The 18,005-nt window shown below is 43.3% G+C and overlaps 1 protein-coding gene across 3 annotated transcripts in view; it reads right to left on the reverse strand.

Moving 5' to 3' along the window:
* Nucleotides 1-18,005, reverse strand: part of NPY1R (neuropeptide Y receptor Y1) — a 142,790-nt gene that overhangs the window by 42,912 nt on the left and 81,873 nt on the right. The gene's annotated exons all lie outside the window — the stretch shown is intronic.

An 18,005-nucleotide genomic window follows, 5' to 3' on the forward strand; every position in this document is an offset into this window, starting at 1 on the left:
TGATGGAAACACTGCTAAAATGACACAGGAACATCATGAGGATCGCCCCTGGAAGCATTCCTGACTCCTAGTTCACAGCTTTAAACAATTTTTTTCCGAGATTCATGCCATTTTTCCTAATGCCACAAAAAACATACTAAAACAAAACCAAAACAGATTTTGCTGGGAAATAGGTTAAGGTACATCCTTTGCAGGTTAATGACTTACCTGTAAGGACAAATAATTAACCCCAGAACGAAAATTTCCTCACCACTTGGGCTTAGTTCAGACGCAGCACTTTTGAAGAGTTTTTCAACTTTAACATTGCTTTCAACTACTACAAATGCATTCACTGGGAAATGTCATTGTAACATGGGAATGCAACTTTTTGCGTTTCTAAGTGGTCGGCGGGTACGTCAAAATACATCCGCATACAATGCATGTCCCTTCGTACCCAATGTTAGAGAGAGGTATGCAGGACGATGCAGGACGTATGTGGAAGTAGGCAGAGCATAAGGGAGGATGTACACAGCCATGCACAGACCAGTCAAACGCAAGTGTGTAACCAGCCTAACAGGCAGGTAATTGCAACTTACTTGCCTGTTGTGCAAAGCATCATTGTCTTCTGGCACAGAATGGTCATAGCGCACTCCTGCAGGGGATTCAGCTCACTCTACTGACATGATGGGGTGGGACTTCTGAGGTCATTCTGATTAGGCAGTTGGGGGATCTGGTTTGCAATCAGAATGACCTTGGAAGTCCAGCCCCATTGACAGAGAGGACCGATAAAGAAGCCTCTGCTCTGTAGACGTATCGTCAGCGTAGGCTTCTGAATCCCTGGCAGGAGCAATTGTGACCTCTCTGTGTCGGTGACAAACGGCGCGGTGCACAACAGACAGGTAAGATGCTATTACCTGACAGTTAGTGCTAAGGCACATATTTTGCAAAGTCCTGGATATCCCCTTTAAAGTCACAGCTTTCTTGACCAATTGAATTTAACATATTTCTCGTTATACTCCAGCTTATAAAATCTAAAGGAAAGCGCTTGATGTTTATGGTTATTACATGACATAATTCATAAAATGTTATATAGTTACAACTGGCAAAAGCAATTTATGTACCTTCACCAAATGACATGTCAAACTTAGAAATATGTCTATTCTACTGCCGAACAACACCTTAGACAAGTAACATTACTATTGAGCTTACAAGAGAAAATAGATTCCAAGCTCATCCATTCATGTTGCCTTAAGCCAGTTCTTTCTTAAGAATTGTATTTCAGGTTTTCTAATCCTACCCCTTCCTGAACAAGTTTGCAAACATGATAAGAGAAACACTTCTGAATCTAATAACTAATTCATGTGCTCTAACAAGTGCCAGGTTCTTCACAAAAAGGTTTTTCCAAAAAAGTTAAAAAATGAAATTCACCTGTTCGTTTTTACTGGGAAATTCAATTAATAGAGAAGTCATACTCCCCAAATGTAATGTCTCTTATACAGTGGCATGTATAAGTTTGGGCACCCCTTGCCAAAATTACTTTTATTGTTAATAGTTAAGCAAGTTGAAGATAAAATTATCTCTAAAAGGCCAAAAGGTAAAGATGACATTTGTATTTTAGACACAAAAAAATAAAATTCATTTTTTACATTTTAGCAATTACAAAAAGGAAAATGGGCTGATGCAAAAGATTGGGTGCCCTTGGAGATTTGTGTGCTCAGATAACTTTTGCCAAGGCTTCAGACCTTAATTAACCTGTTTGGGTTATGGATTGTTCACTATCCTTGTTAGGTAAGGTAAGGCCAGGTGATGCAAATTTCCCAGTTTTATAAAAACACAGCCTCCTCTAATCTTGTGCCAAAAAACTGCAGTCATAGGTTCTTCTAAGCAGCTGCCTAGCACTCTGAAAATAAAAATGGTGGAGGCCCAAAAAGCAGGAGAAGGCCATAAGAAAACATAAAAGAGTTTTCAAATTGCCCTTTCCACAGTTCGAAATGTAATTAAGAAATGGCAGTTAACAATAACAGTGCAGGTCAAGATAACATCTGGAAGACCAGACATATTTTCAATGAGAGCTGCTCATAAGATTGCAAGAGAGGCAAATCAGAACACCCACTTGACAGCAAAAGACCTTCAGAAAGATTTGTCAGACTTAGAGTTGTGGCAGATTTTTCCACGGTTCTGAGACACCTGCACAAATATGGCCTTCAAGGAAGAGTCATTAGAAGAAAACCTTTCCTGCATCCTCACCATAAAATTCAGTGTCAGAAGTATGCAAAAGAACATCTATACAAGCCTGATGAATTTTGGAAACAAGTTCTGTGGACCGATGAGGTTAAAATGGAACACTTTGGCCACAATGATAAAAGGTTTGTGTGGAGAAAAAAGAGCAAAGAATTTCTGGAAAAGAACATCTCACCAACCATTATTCATGGGGGTGGATCAATCATGCTTTGGGGTTCTGTTGCAACCAATGGCAGAGGGAACATTTGAGGGGTAAAGGGAAGAATGGATTTAATGAAATTTCAACTGATGCAAACATAGCACCACCTGTAAAACACCTGAAGTTGAAAGAGGATGACTTCTACAAATGGATAATAATCCTAAACACACATCAAAATTCATAATAGACTACCTCAAAAGGAGCATGCTGAAGGTTTTACACTGGCCCTTACAGTCCCCTGATCTGAACATAATTGAAAATATGAGGCTAGACATCAAAATAGCAGTCCAGGCAAGACGACTCAGTAATCTCACAGAAATGGAAGAATTTTCCCATGTAAAAAGGAAGAAAATCCCTCAAACAAGAATTTAAAGACTCTTGTCTGGCTACAAAAAGCATTTACAAGCTGTGATACTTTCAAAAGGTGGTGCTACTAAGTACTAACCATGCAGGGTGCACAAACTTTTGGATCAGACCATTTTCCTTTTAGTAATTTTTAAAATGTAAAAAATGTCAATTTTTTTTGGCCAAAAATACAAAGTAAATGTGTGATCTTTAATGATAGGCCATTTAGAGATATTTTCATCTTCAACTTGCTTAATTGTTCACAATAACAGTATTTTTGACCAGAGGTGCCCAAACTTTTGCATGCCACTGTAATGCTCTGGGATATTTCTAGACACAATCCCCCATGTGCTCCTCCCATTATCAACACCATGTCTAAAGGTAATTCCTGTCACCCATTTTACTTAGTGTTAGGGCTAGCAGAACGCACCAAATAATTAGAGAGAAGGTATGAGGTGCGTTCGCAGCACGGGGTCCACCGTGCAGAGATGGAACCTGCTGCTGAGTAATGATGGACTATATGTGGTACAATGTGGATACACACATGGGTTAACTTCACCCTGTATGAAGGAAGCGAACCCTGTTGCATCACAGAGCCGCAGTACAGCACAAAGAGCGCAAGCAAGGAATCACAGAACTCTATCCCAACACACAGGAATAGAGTTCGTGTAGACCTCTTGTGCTCAACACCATAATTGGGGTATCAGAGTAACTAAAAAAGTAACTTATATGCACAAGAGTGCGTGCTGTGCAACTCTGGCAGACACCACTAACCACCCAGACTTGGGAAAGCGCTCTAATAGCGCATGGCGCCGCACTGGCGGTCACAGCTATTAGACGCTTTTTCATGTGTTTTTGTGCTGATAGCTCAGCCGGGCGCTAGATAGCAGACATCTACCTTACGCGAGCAGTCATACACAAGGGAGGGGATGATTAAAGAACGACTTGCACTCATCAATACACATGTTTTCAAACGTACACTAGTGCATGCTCGGCCATGCAAACCTTTTATAGTGGCAGTGCTACAAGACCTTCCAGATGGACCAATAGGAGCCGCAACAGGAGCTGAGCATGTGACCACCGACCTCCAATGGAAGGTCGTCCCGTGGGCATGCTCAGTATCGGAAAAGCAGGACTTCATCCCAGAAAGACCTGCTCGCCGCTGACCAGTGCTGACCACAAAGGCAGAGCCTGGAAGAACAGTAGTGTCCAGTCACCCAATATCAGCCTGAGCCAGATGCTGGGACTGACGTCTCCGCTGAGCAGGCTCCACTGCGACTGGAGAAGGATGGGAGATCGCAGCGGAGATGGTTTGAGATTCCCCCTGTGCAGAGGCGGGAACTCGACACCTAACACTTAGTGTGTAGGATCTGATCCACTTTTTCTCTACTTCATTCATCTATTGATCTAGCTATCATTCACTACATTGCCTTTGGGTTCAAAGTCCATGTGCGTGTCTCCACATTACCTGTTCTGTCTAGTTGTGGAATCAGTACCTTCATGCAGTTGATCTAGTCTTTGTTCTATTTTAGTACATACTTAGTAACTACTAATACTGACCTATAAAGCCATCCATAACCTGTCTCCTCTATATATCTCTGAACTAATCTCCCAATATCTTCCCTCACGCAATCTTCGGTCTTTTCAAGACCTCCTTCTCTCCTCCACACTTATTCGCTCCTCACCCAACCGCCTCCAAGACTTCTCCCGAATATCCCCCATCCTCTGGAATTCTTTGCCCCAACACGTCCGACTATCAACCACATTCGGATCCTTCAGAAGGAACCTGAAATCCCACCTCTTCAGGAAAGCCTACAGCCTGCACTGACCCCGCTGCCTGCTCATCACCACCCGATCTACCACCTCACCACCGGATCTCCTGCAACCCTCATCCTATTGTCTCCTTCCCACCATCCTGTAAAATGTAAGCCCGCAAGGGCAGGGTCTTTGCCCCTCTGCATCAGTCTGTAATTGTTAGTTTGCTTACTGTAAGTGATATCTGTAATTTGTATGTAACCCCTTCTCATGTGCAGCACCATGGAATTAATGGTGCTATATAAATAATAATAATAATAATAACAATAATAATAATAATACTGTGCATGTGACGTTTGCAGGGTGTTCATTACATTTTCTGTCAGGAGATTTCCATGTCATGAGGGATCTTTGTGTCTCTGATATGGAACTTTTTTCCATCCATTTCCATATCTAGTTTTTGGTCGTTTTTCTCTCTATATCCCATTTTCTCTACTTCTCAAGGCATGTTATTGTACAAATAAAATGTATTATTTCTTGTTAATTCAACCCCTTTTTGTCTTTGGTGTCTCTACCATCCTTGACAGGTCATGTTACTCATATATTGTGCTATTACTATCTCTCTAGGCCAGGTTGAACACAGATTAAGATCCAATTTTGTTTTGAGTCTTATAGAATGACAATATTAAAAAGTCAAACGTAAAAAATACTTTTACTCGCTTAACCGCTCAACTTTCTGGCTGCTTTCACTGCTCCTTGTCAATAGTTTGTTCCTTCACACCTCTGTCACATTGCATCTCCAGACTTTTGTTCACCCTAGACCAGGTGATTCCAGCTGCGTGCAGGCCCCAAAGTTAACTATACATGAGCAATGGACTCTGAGGCCTACTCACAGCCAGAAGCCTTGACCTAGAGTGAACACCAGGCCAGAGCTGAAGATGCAACGTGACAGAAACTCAGAGGACTAAACAGTAGGGAGAAACTACAGGGGCAGTCAATTACATGAACAATGAGGTATGTTTTTTTTTTCTTTTTAACTTTTTGGCAGCCCTCTATTGTACAGCAAGATAGCATCCACAGCTGGCTGTCATTTTGCTGAATTTGCGCAGAAAAAAATATTAAAAATCCATATTCTCCAGAATACTTTATTTTTTTATTTGAGTCAAATACAGATCCACTTAAATAAATTTGCCATCTCTACTGAATAGTTTACAGGGATGAAATGGTGCCCAAAATTAAATCACAAGTGATTAAAATGACCATGTATTTCAAAATGGTACTGTGATGCTTGAAAGTTTGTGAAGCTTTGAGGATTCTCCACATTTCTGCATGAATTTGATTGACCTTAAGCTACATCAGACTTTCCAAAGTCCTAAAAGTAGAAAAAGAGACCCAAATCTAACAAATGAGTCAAAAATATTAAACGCTGTAATTTTTTAAGTGAGGAAAATGATCCAGTATCACATGTCTGAGTGGCAAAAATATTTTAGTCTTTGCTTTCACTATCTGGTGTGACCCCATTGTGCATTAATAGCTGGATCTAAATGTTTCTGGTAATTGTTGATTAGTCCTGCCCATCAGCTTGGAGAGATTTTAGCCAAGTCCTCCCTACAAAACAACGTCAACATTTTTATGTTAAGTTAAGTCATTTCAAATGGCAACTTTCTGGCTTTAAGAAACACTAAAAGAAATCAAGGCCAAAAAATGTGGTAGTCAGTAATGGTTACTTTTTCTAACCAATCATAGAGGGAAAATTATGGAGTCACTCAATTCTGAGGAAAAAATTATGGAATCACCCTGTAAATTTTCATACCAAAAACTAACACCTGCATCAAATTATATCTGCTCACTAGTCTGCATCTAAAAAGGAGTGGTCACACCTTGGAGAGAGCTGTTGCACCAAGTGGACTGACATGAATCATGGCTCCAACACGAGAGTTGTCAAACGAAACAAAGGAGAGGATTATCAAACTCTTAATAGAAGGTAAATCATCACGCAATGTTGCAAAAGATGTTGGTTGTTCACAGTCAGCTGTGTCTAAAATCTGGACCAAATGCAAACAACATGAAAAGGTTGTTAAAGGCAAACATACTGGTAGATCAGGAAGACATCAAAGCACCAAGACCAGAAATTTAAAGCAATATGTATCCAAAACAGGAAATGCACAACAAAACAAATGAGGAATGAATGGGTGGAAACTAGAGTCAACATCTGTGACCGAACTGTAAGAAACCACCTAAAGGAAATGGGATATACATACAGAAAAACTAAACAAAAGCCATCATTAACGTCTAAACTGAAAAAAACAAGGTTACAATGGACTAAGGAAAAGCAATCGTGGACGTGGATGACTGGATGAAAATCCTGATGACTTCACTATATTCAAACAAGCAACAATCGCATTCAAATCTGCTCTCACCTCTGCTAAACAGGCCTACTTCACAACCCTCGTATCTTCCCTATCCTACAACCCCAAACAGTTATTCAAAACCTTTAACTCCCTCCTCCACCCCCCACTGCCCCCTCCAACCTCCCTCATCTCTGCTGAGGACTTTGCCACACACTTTAAAAATAAGATCGACCAGACAAGGCAAGTCTTCATTGTTCAACCACCACAACCCCTTTGTATACCAGACCAATGCCCAAACCCCATAACATCCCTATCCAACATCACTGAAGGGGGCTTAACTGTCTCCTCTCCAAATCGCACCTCACCACCTGTGCGCTCAACCCCATCCCACCTCCTCCCCAACCTCACCACCACACTGATCCCATCCCTAACCCACCTGTTCAACCTATCACTAACTTCTGGCACCTTCCCTTCTGCGTTCAAACATGCCACAATCACACCTATCCTTAAAAAGCCAACCCTCAATCCAACTGCTATGTCCAGCTATCGCCCAATATCGCTGCTCCCATTCGCTTCCAAACTCCTGGAGCAGCACGTCCACGCTGAACTTTCCACCCACCTTTCATCTAACTTGTTGTTCGACAATCTACAATCTGGTTTCTGCCCCATCACTCAACCGAGACTGCCCTGACCAAAATCACTAATGACCTACTTACCGCCAAAGCTACTGGACAATACTCTGTACTCCACCTTCTAGACCTGTCCTCTGCTTTTGACACAGTTGACCACTGCCTCCTACTACAGATCCTCTCCTCCTTTGGCATCAAAGACCTTGCCCTATCATGGATCGCCTCGTACCTTTCCAACCGCACTTTCAGCGTCTCCCACTCCCACACTACCTCCTCATCCCACCCTCTCTCTGTTGGAGTCCCCCAAGGCTCTGTTCTAGGACCCCTACTCTTCTCAATCTATACACTTGGTTTGGGACAACTCATAAAGTCCCATGGATTCCAGTACCACCTCTATACTGAAGACACTCAGATCTACCTCTCTGGCCCAGACGTCACCGCTCTGCTGTCCAGAATCCCAGAGTGCCTATCAGCCATATCCTCCTTCTTCTCCTCTCACTTCCTCAGACTCAATGTGGACAAATCTGAACTCATCATCTTTCCTCCATCCCACAGATCTTCCTTACCTGACCTATCTATTGCAATCAATGACATCATGCTTTCCCCCGTACTGGAAGTCCGCTGCCTTGGAGTAACCTTCGACTCTGCCCTGTCCTTCAAACCACACATCCAAGCTCTCTCCACCTCCTGTCGCCTCCAGCTCAAAAATATCTCCAGAATCCGTCCTTTCCTCAACCTTCAATCTACTAAAATGATTGTGCATGCCCTCATCATCTCCCGCCTTGACTACTGCAACTGTTATGACCCCAATGGCGAGGGTCTCAGAGGAACGTGGAAGTCTGCAGAATACAAAAATCCAGCTCATAGGGCAGTGGTAACTGGGTTGACCATATATCTACTCCTAACGCCAACACTAGAAGTAGCCGGGGATCATTCCTACGTTGATTCTAGATGACACGCGCCAGCCGGAGAATCTAGCTACCCCTAGTAGAGGAAAACAAAGACCTTTCTTGCCTCCAGAGAAGGGGACCCCAAAGCTGGATAGAAGCCCCCCACAAATAATGACGGTGAGGTAAGAGGAAATGACAAACACAGAAATGAACCAGGTTTAGCACAGAGAGGCCCGCTTACTGATAGCAGAATAAAGAAAGGTAACTTATATGGTCAACAAAAACCCTATCAAAATCCACACTGGAAATTCAAGAACCCCCGAACCGTCTAACGGTCCGGGGGGAGAACACCAGCCCCCTAGAGCTTCCAGCAAAGGTCAGGATATAGATTTGGAACAAGCTGGACAAAAATACAAAACCAAAACAAATAGCAAAAAGCAAAAGGCAGACTTAGCTGATATAACTGGAACCAGGATCAGTAGACAAGAGCATAGCAGACTAGCTCTGATAACTACGTTGCCAGGCATTGAACTGAAGGTCCAGGGAGCTTATATAGCAACACCCCTAACTAACGACCCAGGTGCGGATAAAAGGAATGACAGAAAAACCAGAGTCAAAAAACTAGTAACCACTAGAGGGAGCAAAAAGCAAATTCACAACAGTACCCCCCCCCTTAGTGAGGGGTCACCGAACCCTCACCACGACCACCAGGGCGATCAGGATGAGCGGCATGAAAGGCACGAACTAAATCGGCCGCATGAACATCAGAGGCGACCACCCAGGAATTATCCTCCTGACCATAGCCCTTCCACTTGACCAGGTACTGAAGCCTCCGCCTGGAGAGGCGAGAATCCAAGATCTTCTCCACCACGTACTCCAACTCGCCCTCAACCAACACCGGAGCAGGAGGCTCAGCAGAAGGAACTACAGGCACAATGTACCGCCGCAACAAGGACCTATGAAATACATTGTGAATAGCAAACGACACAGGAAGATCCAGACGAAAAGATACAGGATTAAGGATTTCCAATATCTTGTAAGGCCCAATAAAACGAGGTTTAAATTTGGGAGAGGAGACCTTCATAGGAACAAAGCGGGAAGAAAGCCACACCAAATCCCCAACGCGTAGTCGGGGACCCACACCGCGGCGGCGGTTGGCAAAGCGCTGAGCCTTCTCCTGTGACAACTTCAAGTTGTCCACCACATGATTCCAGATCTGCTGCAACCTATCCACCACAGAATCCACCCCAGGACAGTCAGAAGGCTCCACATGACCCGAAGAAAAGCGAGGATGGAAACCAGAGTTGCAGAAAAAAGGCGAAACCAAGGTGGCGGAACTAGCCCGATTATTAAGGGCAAACTCAGCCAACGGCAAGAATGTCACCCAATCGTCCTGATCAGCAGAGACAAAACACCTCAAATAAGCCTCCAAAGTCTGATTGGTTCGCTCCGTCTGTCCATTAGTCTGAGGATGGAAAGCAGACGAAAACGACAAATCAATGCCCATCCTACTACAAAAGGATCGCCAGAACCTGGAAACGAACTGGGATCCTCTGTCTGACACAATATTCTCAGGGATGCCGTGCAAACGAACCACGTTCTGGAAAAACACAGGAACCAGATCGGAAGAGGAAGGCAGCTTAGGCAAAGGAACCAAATGGACCATCTTGGAGAAGCGATCACATATCACCCAGATAACGGACATGCCCTGAGATAGCGGAAGATCAGAAATGAAATCCATGGAGATATGTGTCCAAGGTCTCTTCGGGACAGGCAAGGGCAAGAGCAAACCGCTGGCACGAGAACAGCAAGGCTTAGCTCGAGCACAAGTCCCACAGGACTGCACAAATGACCGCACATCCCTTGACAAGGAAGGCCACCAAAAGGACCTGGCCACCAGATCTCTGGTGCCAAAAATTCCCGGGTGACCTGCCAACACCGAGGAATGAACCTCGGAAATGACTCTGCTGGTCCACTTATCCGGGACAAACAGTCTGTCAGGTGGACAAGACTCAGGCCTATCAGCCTGAAATCTCTGCAACACACGTCGCAGATCCGGAGAAATAGCTGACAAGATAACTCCATCTTTAAGAATACCAACAGGATCAGCGACTCCAGGAGCATCAGGCACAAAGCTCCTAGAAAGAGCATCGGCCTTCACATTCTTTGAACCTGGTAAATACGAGACAACAAAATCAAAGCGGGAGAAAAACAATGACCAGCGGGCCTGTCTCGGATTAAGGCGTTTAGCAGACTCGAGATACATCAGATTTTTGTGATCAGTCAAGACCACCACACGATGCTTGGCACCCTCGAGCCAATGACGCCACTCCTCAAATGCCCATTTCATGGCCAACAACTCCCGATTGCCCACATCATAATTTCGCTCGGCAGGCGAAAATTTCCTAGAGAAAAAGGCACAAGGCTTCATAACAGAGCAACCAGGGCCTCTCTGCGACAAAACGGCCCCTGCCCCAATCTCCGAAGCATCCACCTCAACCTGAAAGGGAAGTGAGACGTCAGGCTGGCACAAAACAGGCGCCGAAGTAAACCGGCGTTTCAACTCCTGGAAAGCCTCCACGGCAGCAGGAGCCCAGTTAGCTACATCGGAGCCCTTCTTGGTCATATCCGTCAAAGGTTTCACAATGCTAGAAAAATTAGCGATAAAATGACGGTAGAAGTTAGCGAAGCCCAAGAACTTCTGAAGACTCTTAACTGACGAGGGCTGAGTCCAATCAAGAATAGCTCGGACCTTGACTGGGTCCATCTCCACAGCAGAAGGGGAAAAAATGAACCCCAAAAAGGGAACCTTCTGTACACCAAAGAGACACTTTGAGCCCTTGACAAACAAAGAATTTTCACGCAAAATTTTAAAGACCAACCTGACCTGCTCCACATGCGAATCCCAATTATCAGAAAAAACCAAAATATCATCCAGATAAACAATCAAAAATTTATCCAGATACTTCCGGAAAATGTCATGCATAAAGGACTGAAAAACTGAAGGCGCATTGGAGAGCCCAAAAGGCATCACCAAGTACTCAAAATGACCTTCGGGCGTATTGAATGCGGTTTTCCATTCATCACCTTGCTTAATGCGCACAAGGTTGTACGCACCACGAAGGTCTATCTTGGTGAACCACTTGGCACCCTTAATCCGGGCAAGCAAGTCAGACAACAGCGGTAAAGGATACTGAAATTTGACAGTGATCTTATTTAAAAGCCGATAATCAATACAAGGTCTCAAAGATCCGTCCTTTTTTGCCACAAAAAAGAATCCCGCACCAAGAGGGGAAGAAGACGGACGAATATGTCCTTTTTCCAGAGACTCCTTGATATATGAACGCATAGCGGTATGTTCAGGTACCGACAGATTAAACAGTCTTCCCTTAGGAAATTTACTGCCTGGGATCAAATCTATAGCACAGTCACAGTCCCTATGAGGAGGCAGTGCACTGGACTCAGACTCACTGAAGACATCCTGATAATCAGACAAATACTCCGGAACTTCCGAAGGCGAAGAAGAAGCAATAGACACAGGCAGGGAATCCTCATGAATACCACGACAGCCCCAACTTGAGACTGACATAGCCTTCCAGTCCAGGACTGGATTATGGGTCTGTAACCATGGCAGCCCTAAAACGACCAAATCATGCATTTTATGTAAAACCAGGAAACGTATCACCTCGCGGTGTTCAGGAGTCATGCACATGGTAACCTGAGTCCAATACTGCGGTTTATTTGCTGCCAATGGTGTAGCATCAATACCCCTAAGAGGAATAGGATTTTCTAATGGTTCAAGAGTAAATCCACAGCGCTTAGCAAATGAGCGATCCATGAGACTCAGGGCAGCACCTGAATCTACAAACGCCATGACAGGATAAGATGACAGTGAGCAAATCAAAGTTACAGACAGAATAAATTTAGGTTGCAAATTACCAACGGTGACAGGACTAACAACCTTAGCTATACGTTTAGAGCATGCTGAGATAACATGTGTAGAATCACCACAGTAGTAGCACAAGCCATTCCGGCGTCTATGAATTTTCCGCTCATTTCTAGTCAGGATTCTATCACATTGCATTAAATCAGGTGTCTGTTCAGACAACACCATGAGGGAATTTGCGGTTTTTCTATCACATTGCACCGAATTAGGTGTCTGTTCAGACAACACCATGAGGGAATTTGCGGTTTTGCGCTCCCGCAACCGCCGGTCAATTTGAATAGCCAGTGCCATAGTATCATTCAGACCTGTGGGAATGGGAAAACCCACCATAACATTCTTAATGGCTTCAGAAAGGCCATTTCTAAAATTAGCGGCCAGTGCACACTCGTTCCAATGTGTCAGCACGGACCATTTCCGAAATTTTTGGCAATACACTTCAGCCTCGTCCTGCCCCTGAGACATAGACAGCAAGGCCTTTTCTGCCTGAATCTCAAGATTGGGTTCCTCATAAAGTAAACCGAGCGCCAGAAAAAACGCATCAAGATCAGCCAATGCCGGATCTCCTGGCGCCAGCGAAAAAGCCCAATCCTGAGGGTCGCCCCGTAAGAACGAAATAACAATTTTTACTTGCTGAGCAGAATCTCCTGATGAACAGGGTCTCAGGGACAAAAACAATTTACAATTATTCACGAAATTCCTAAACTTAAACCTGTCTCCGGAAAACAGTTCAGGAATCGGTATTTTAGGTTCTGACCTAGGATTTCTGATAACATAGTCTTGTATGCCCTGCACACGAGTAGCCAGCTGGTCCACACTTGTAATCAAGGTCTGGACATTCATGTCTGCAGCAAGCATAGCCACTCTGAGGTAAAGGGGAAGGAGAAAAAAAAAACTCAGAATCTTCTTTCTTATAATCCCTCTTCTGCAATGCATTAAACATTTAATACTGGCCTGGCAAACTGTTATGACCCCAATGGCGAGGGTCTCAGAGGAACGTGGAAGTCTGCAGAATACAAAAATCCAGCTCATAGGGCAGTGGTAACTGGGTTGACCATATATCTACTCCTAACGCCAACACTAGAAGTAGCCGGGGATCATTCCTACGTTGATTCTAGATGACACGCGCCAGCCGGAGAATCTAGCTACCCCTAGTAGAGGAAAACAAAGACCTTTCTTGCCTCCAGAGAAGGGGACCCCAAAGCTGGATAGAAGCCCCCCACAAATAATGACGGTGAGGTAAGAGGAAATGACAAACACAGAAATGAACCAGGTTTAGCACAGAGAGGCCCGCTTACTGATAGCAGAATAAAGAAAGGTAACTTATATGGTCAACAAAAACCCTATCAAAATCCACACTGGAAATTCAAGAACCCCCGAACCGTCTAACGGTCCGGGGGGAGAACACCAGCCCCCTAGAGCTTCCAGCAAAGGTCAGGATATAGATTTGGAACAAGCTGGACAAAAATACAAAACCAAAACAAATAGCAAAAAGCAAAAGGCAGACTTAGCTGATATAACTGGAACCAGGATCAGTAGACAAGAGCACAGCAGACTAGCTCTGATAACTACGTTGCCAGGCATTGAACTGAAGGTCCAGGGAGCTTATATAGCAACACCCCTAACTAACGACCCAGGTGCGGATAAAAGGAATGACAGAAAAACCAGAGTCAAAAAACTAGTAACCACTAGAGGGAGCAAAAAGCAAATTCACAACATGCAACATCCTCTTCTGCGGCCTCCCTGCTAACACCCTTGCACCTCTCCAGTCCATCCTTAACTCTGCTGCCCGATTAATCCATCTCTCTCCTTGCTACTCCTCCGCTTCTCCCCTCTGCAAATCTCTTCACTGGCTCCCATTCCCTCAGCGTATCCAGTTCAAATTACTAATACTGACCTACAAGGCCATCCATAACCTGTCTCCTCCATATATCTCTGAACTAATCTCCATATATCTTCCCTCACGTAATCTCCGGTCCTCCCAAGACCTCCTTCTCTCCTCCACACTTATTCGCTCCTCATCCAATCGCCTCCAAGACTTCTCCCGAATATCCCCCATCCTCTGGAATTCTCTGCCCCAACACGTCCGGTTATCCACCACATTCGGATCCTTCAGACGGAGCCTGAAAACACATCTCTTCAGGAAAGCCTACAGCCTGTACTGACCCCGCTGCCTCTTCATCACTACTGAAGCTACCGCCTCACCAACACCAGAGCTCCTGCAGCCCCCAACCTACTGTCTCCTTCCCCATAATCCTGCAGAATGTAAGCCCCCAAGGGCAGGGTCCTCACCCCTCTGTATCAGTCTGTCATTGTAAGTTTGTCTACTGTAAGTGATATCTGTAACTTGTTGTAACCCCTTCTCATGTACAGCACCATGGAATCAATGGTGCTATATAAATAAATAATAATAATAATAATATTCAGTGATGAATAGCAAATCTGCATTGGGCAAGGTGATGATGCTGGAATTTTTGTTTGGTGCCGTTCCAATCAGATTTATAAAGATGACTGTCTGAAGAGAACATGCAAATTTCCACAGTCATTGATGATATGGGGCTGCATATCAGGTAAAGGGACTGGGGAGATGGCTGTCATTACATCTTCAAGAAATGTACAAGTTTATGTTGATATTTTGGACACATTTCTTTTCCCATCAATTGAAAGGATGTTTGGGGATGATGAAATCATTTTTCAAGATGATAATGCATCCTGCCATAGAGCAAAAACTGTGAAAACATTCTTTGAAAAAAGACACATAAGGTCAATGTCATGGCCTGCAAATAGTCCGGATCTCAATCCAATTGAAAATCTTTGGTGGAAGTTGAAGAAAATGGTCCATGACAAGGCTCCAACCTGCAAAACTGATCTGGCAACAGCAATCAGAGAAAGTTGGAGCCAGATTGATGAAGAGTACTGTTTGACACTCATTAAGTCCATGCCTCAGAGACTGAAAGCTGTTATAAAAGCCAGAGGTGGTGCAACAAAATACTAGTGATGTTTTGGAGTGTTTTACTGTTTGTTTTTCATGATTCCATAATTTTTTTCCCTCAGAATTGAGTGACTCCATACATTTTCTCCTATGCTTGGTTAAAAAAGTAAATAGATAAATGGCTGCACTCAATTGTACTAAAGCAAATGAAAAAAAATGAGTTAAATGAGTTAAAAAGAGATCATAAATATCGAGGACTACATGGCAGCAGGTTTACTAGTCCTGTAGTGATAATCAGGGTCTCTGTCTCTACATTAGGCTTTTCTGAGATTAAGTGGCAAAAACCTGGAGACAGAGTCCCTTCAATGGTGTATTTTCAATTAATCTTAATTGTGACTTGCAATTAAATTGATGTGCACAATTTTCCTCTGGAGCACACCTCCTTTGTTCCAATGTCCTGCTTTGGTAAATCTGTATTCAGTGGAGACAGACTTTTCTAATACTGAGATAGAAGATGGCAGCAGTTACTGATATGATTCTATCTAGATGGTAGGCAGAGCTCGGTCTCTAGCTCCTGCCTCTTCCCACCTACATAGAATCTTATCAGTAACAGCCACCATCTCCGATCTCAGTAATGGGGAAATCAGTCTCCGCTGACTTATCAATTTTTGGCAGAGAAAGAAGCAGATTTTTTTATAGGATATATTACACATTTGCTTATTATCATGAGTACTATTGATTTATTAAATAAAAATTAAAATGACGGTTACTCATTAACTGTTTGTTCTCTGATGCAAAGGCAACTTTGCCACTTACAGCATGGGAGTAAGTCTGGCATACTGAAACTGACATGTTAAAGCAATCCGGCCAACTTTTGAGCGAAGTTTGCAAGCTAGAAGGGCTCGCTCACATGAGTGTATTCATCGGACGAGTGCTATCCAATGTTATTCTGAGGCAGTGCACTGGGACCAATGTTATACTATGGGGCAGTGCAGATCTGCTATTTTTTTCTTGTACAAATCCCAGCATACTGCAAATAGTTCCACCAAACGGATCACATGCACCCATATTAGTCTACGGGTGCGTGTAAAACAGCGGACTGCACGTGAATGTCATCCGAGTGCAGTCCATTTTATATGGTCACACACAATGGAGAAAATGGAGCAATTAAGTTTTCAGTCTTCTCCATACCTGTGATACAATCCTATCATGTGGGAGAACCTGATCACACTAAACTGGCACTCTGATCAGAGTTTGCACTAAGTGTCATTACCACAATCGAACCGATTCTCTCACAGGACAGAATCAATGATCGTGTGACCCTGGCCTAACTGTTTTCAAGTCCATGCTCATTGCTTAGGTGACCAGTTACACCGAGGTGGTCGGTAACCTGGGCAACAAGCAGTAAACTATATAATTAAAAATCCTTCAATTCTTAAAAATGGAGACTTTTTAATAAGAAGTAATTAAAAAATGAGTTTGGCTGGTTAAACAAATTTTAGCAATATAATGTAGGAATGGCGGCATGATGACAAAGTATGACAGACTTACTGCCTTACAGCACTGGGGTCTTGAGTTAGAGTCTCATAAAGGACAACATCTGCATGAAGATTATATGTTAACCTGGGCTTTTTGCTGGTTTTCTGATTTATTTCCATACTCCAAAATGATACTTATAGGATGTAAAATATTTTGACAATATCTAAGTAATGATGTATAATATTATAAAGAATTACTGCAAAATCAATTCCTCTGTCTACCAAGTGCATCAAATGAAGCCAATATAACACTAATAGCTGTTTCAAGCATTAAAAATTCATTATAAAAAACCTATGTTTTTCCTTCCTGCCAGATTTCACCTATAATTTTCCTTTACATTTTCTTATGAGTTACTTTTGAATTCTGTTAGATTTTTATCTCTTTACAAGTTTGTACAAATAGTTGCCCTGTAGGAGTAAGTGATCTATAGCTTGAACTTCACGCTAATGGAAAAAATCCAGTAAACAACTTTGGCTATAAACCAAAAAAGAGAGTTTCCCAATATTTTTCACAACTCTTTTTTATGGAACGGATACTGTATTATTATTCCAACATCAAAGTACTACATGTTAGTGGATTTTTAATAAACCCTTTTAACAAACTACAAAAAGTTTAAAAGGCAGCAGCAGTGCAGTGGTTCCAATGACCAAGTGATTAATATGAGAATTATTATGCAAATTATCCCTGAGGAATGAAGCCGTGAGCTTTTGATACGCATTGGATTACGGACCACAAGCCTTCTATTCACCCGATTATCAGTATGGGGTGATGTCACTATTCTGACCCATCAATGGTATACCGCCACTCCGGTCACCATGGCAACGATTGGAACCTGCGTCACGCCGTGGGGTCTCAAATCCAAAGGCAGAGGGGCTGTCAGCCCTCTGCCATCTCCCAGAATGCTGCCACCTCATTCGATTGCATTTCGGGGGTTTAAGTTCTGGGAGCAGTCTGTGACCACTCCTGGCACTTAGTGCCAGGTGTTAGCTGTCAGAATCTGCTGACACTCGGTGGTGATCATCCGCACATCACCTGTGTGCATGGGCAATCACACAGACATAATAATCCGTCCCTGGTCAAATATGTCCACGGCACATGGACAGATTATTATGTCTAATGTCAGAAAGGGGTTAAAATTAGACATAATTTTAGAGACATTAGACATTATTTTGAGAGTAATACTTAGAATACATATTCTGATG

Source organism: Ranitomeya variabilis, chromosome 1 (genome assembly GCF_051348905.1).
Source record: "Ranitomeya variabilis isolate aRanVar5 chromosome 1, aRanVar5.hap1, whole genome shotgun sequence".
NCBI lineage: Eukaryota > Metazoa > Chordata > Amphibia > Anura > Dendrobatidae > Ranitomeya > Ranitomeya variabilis.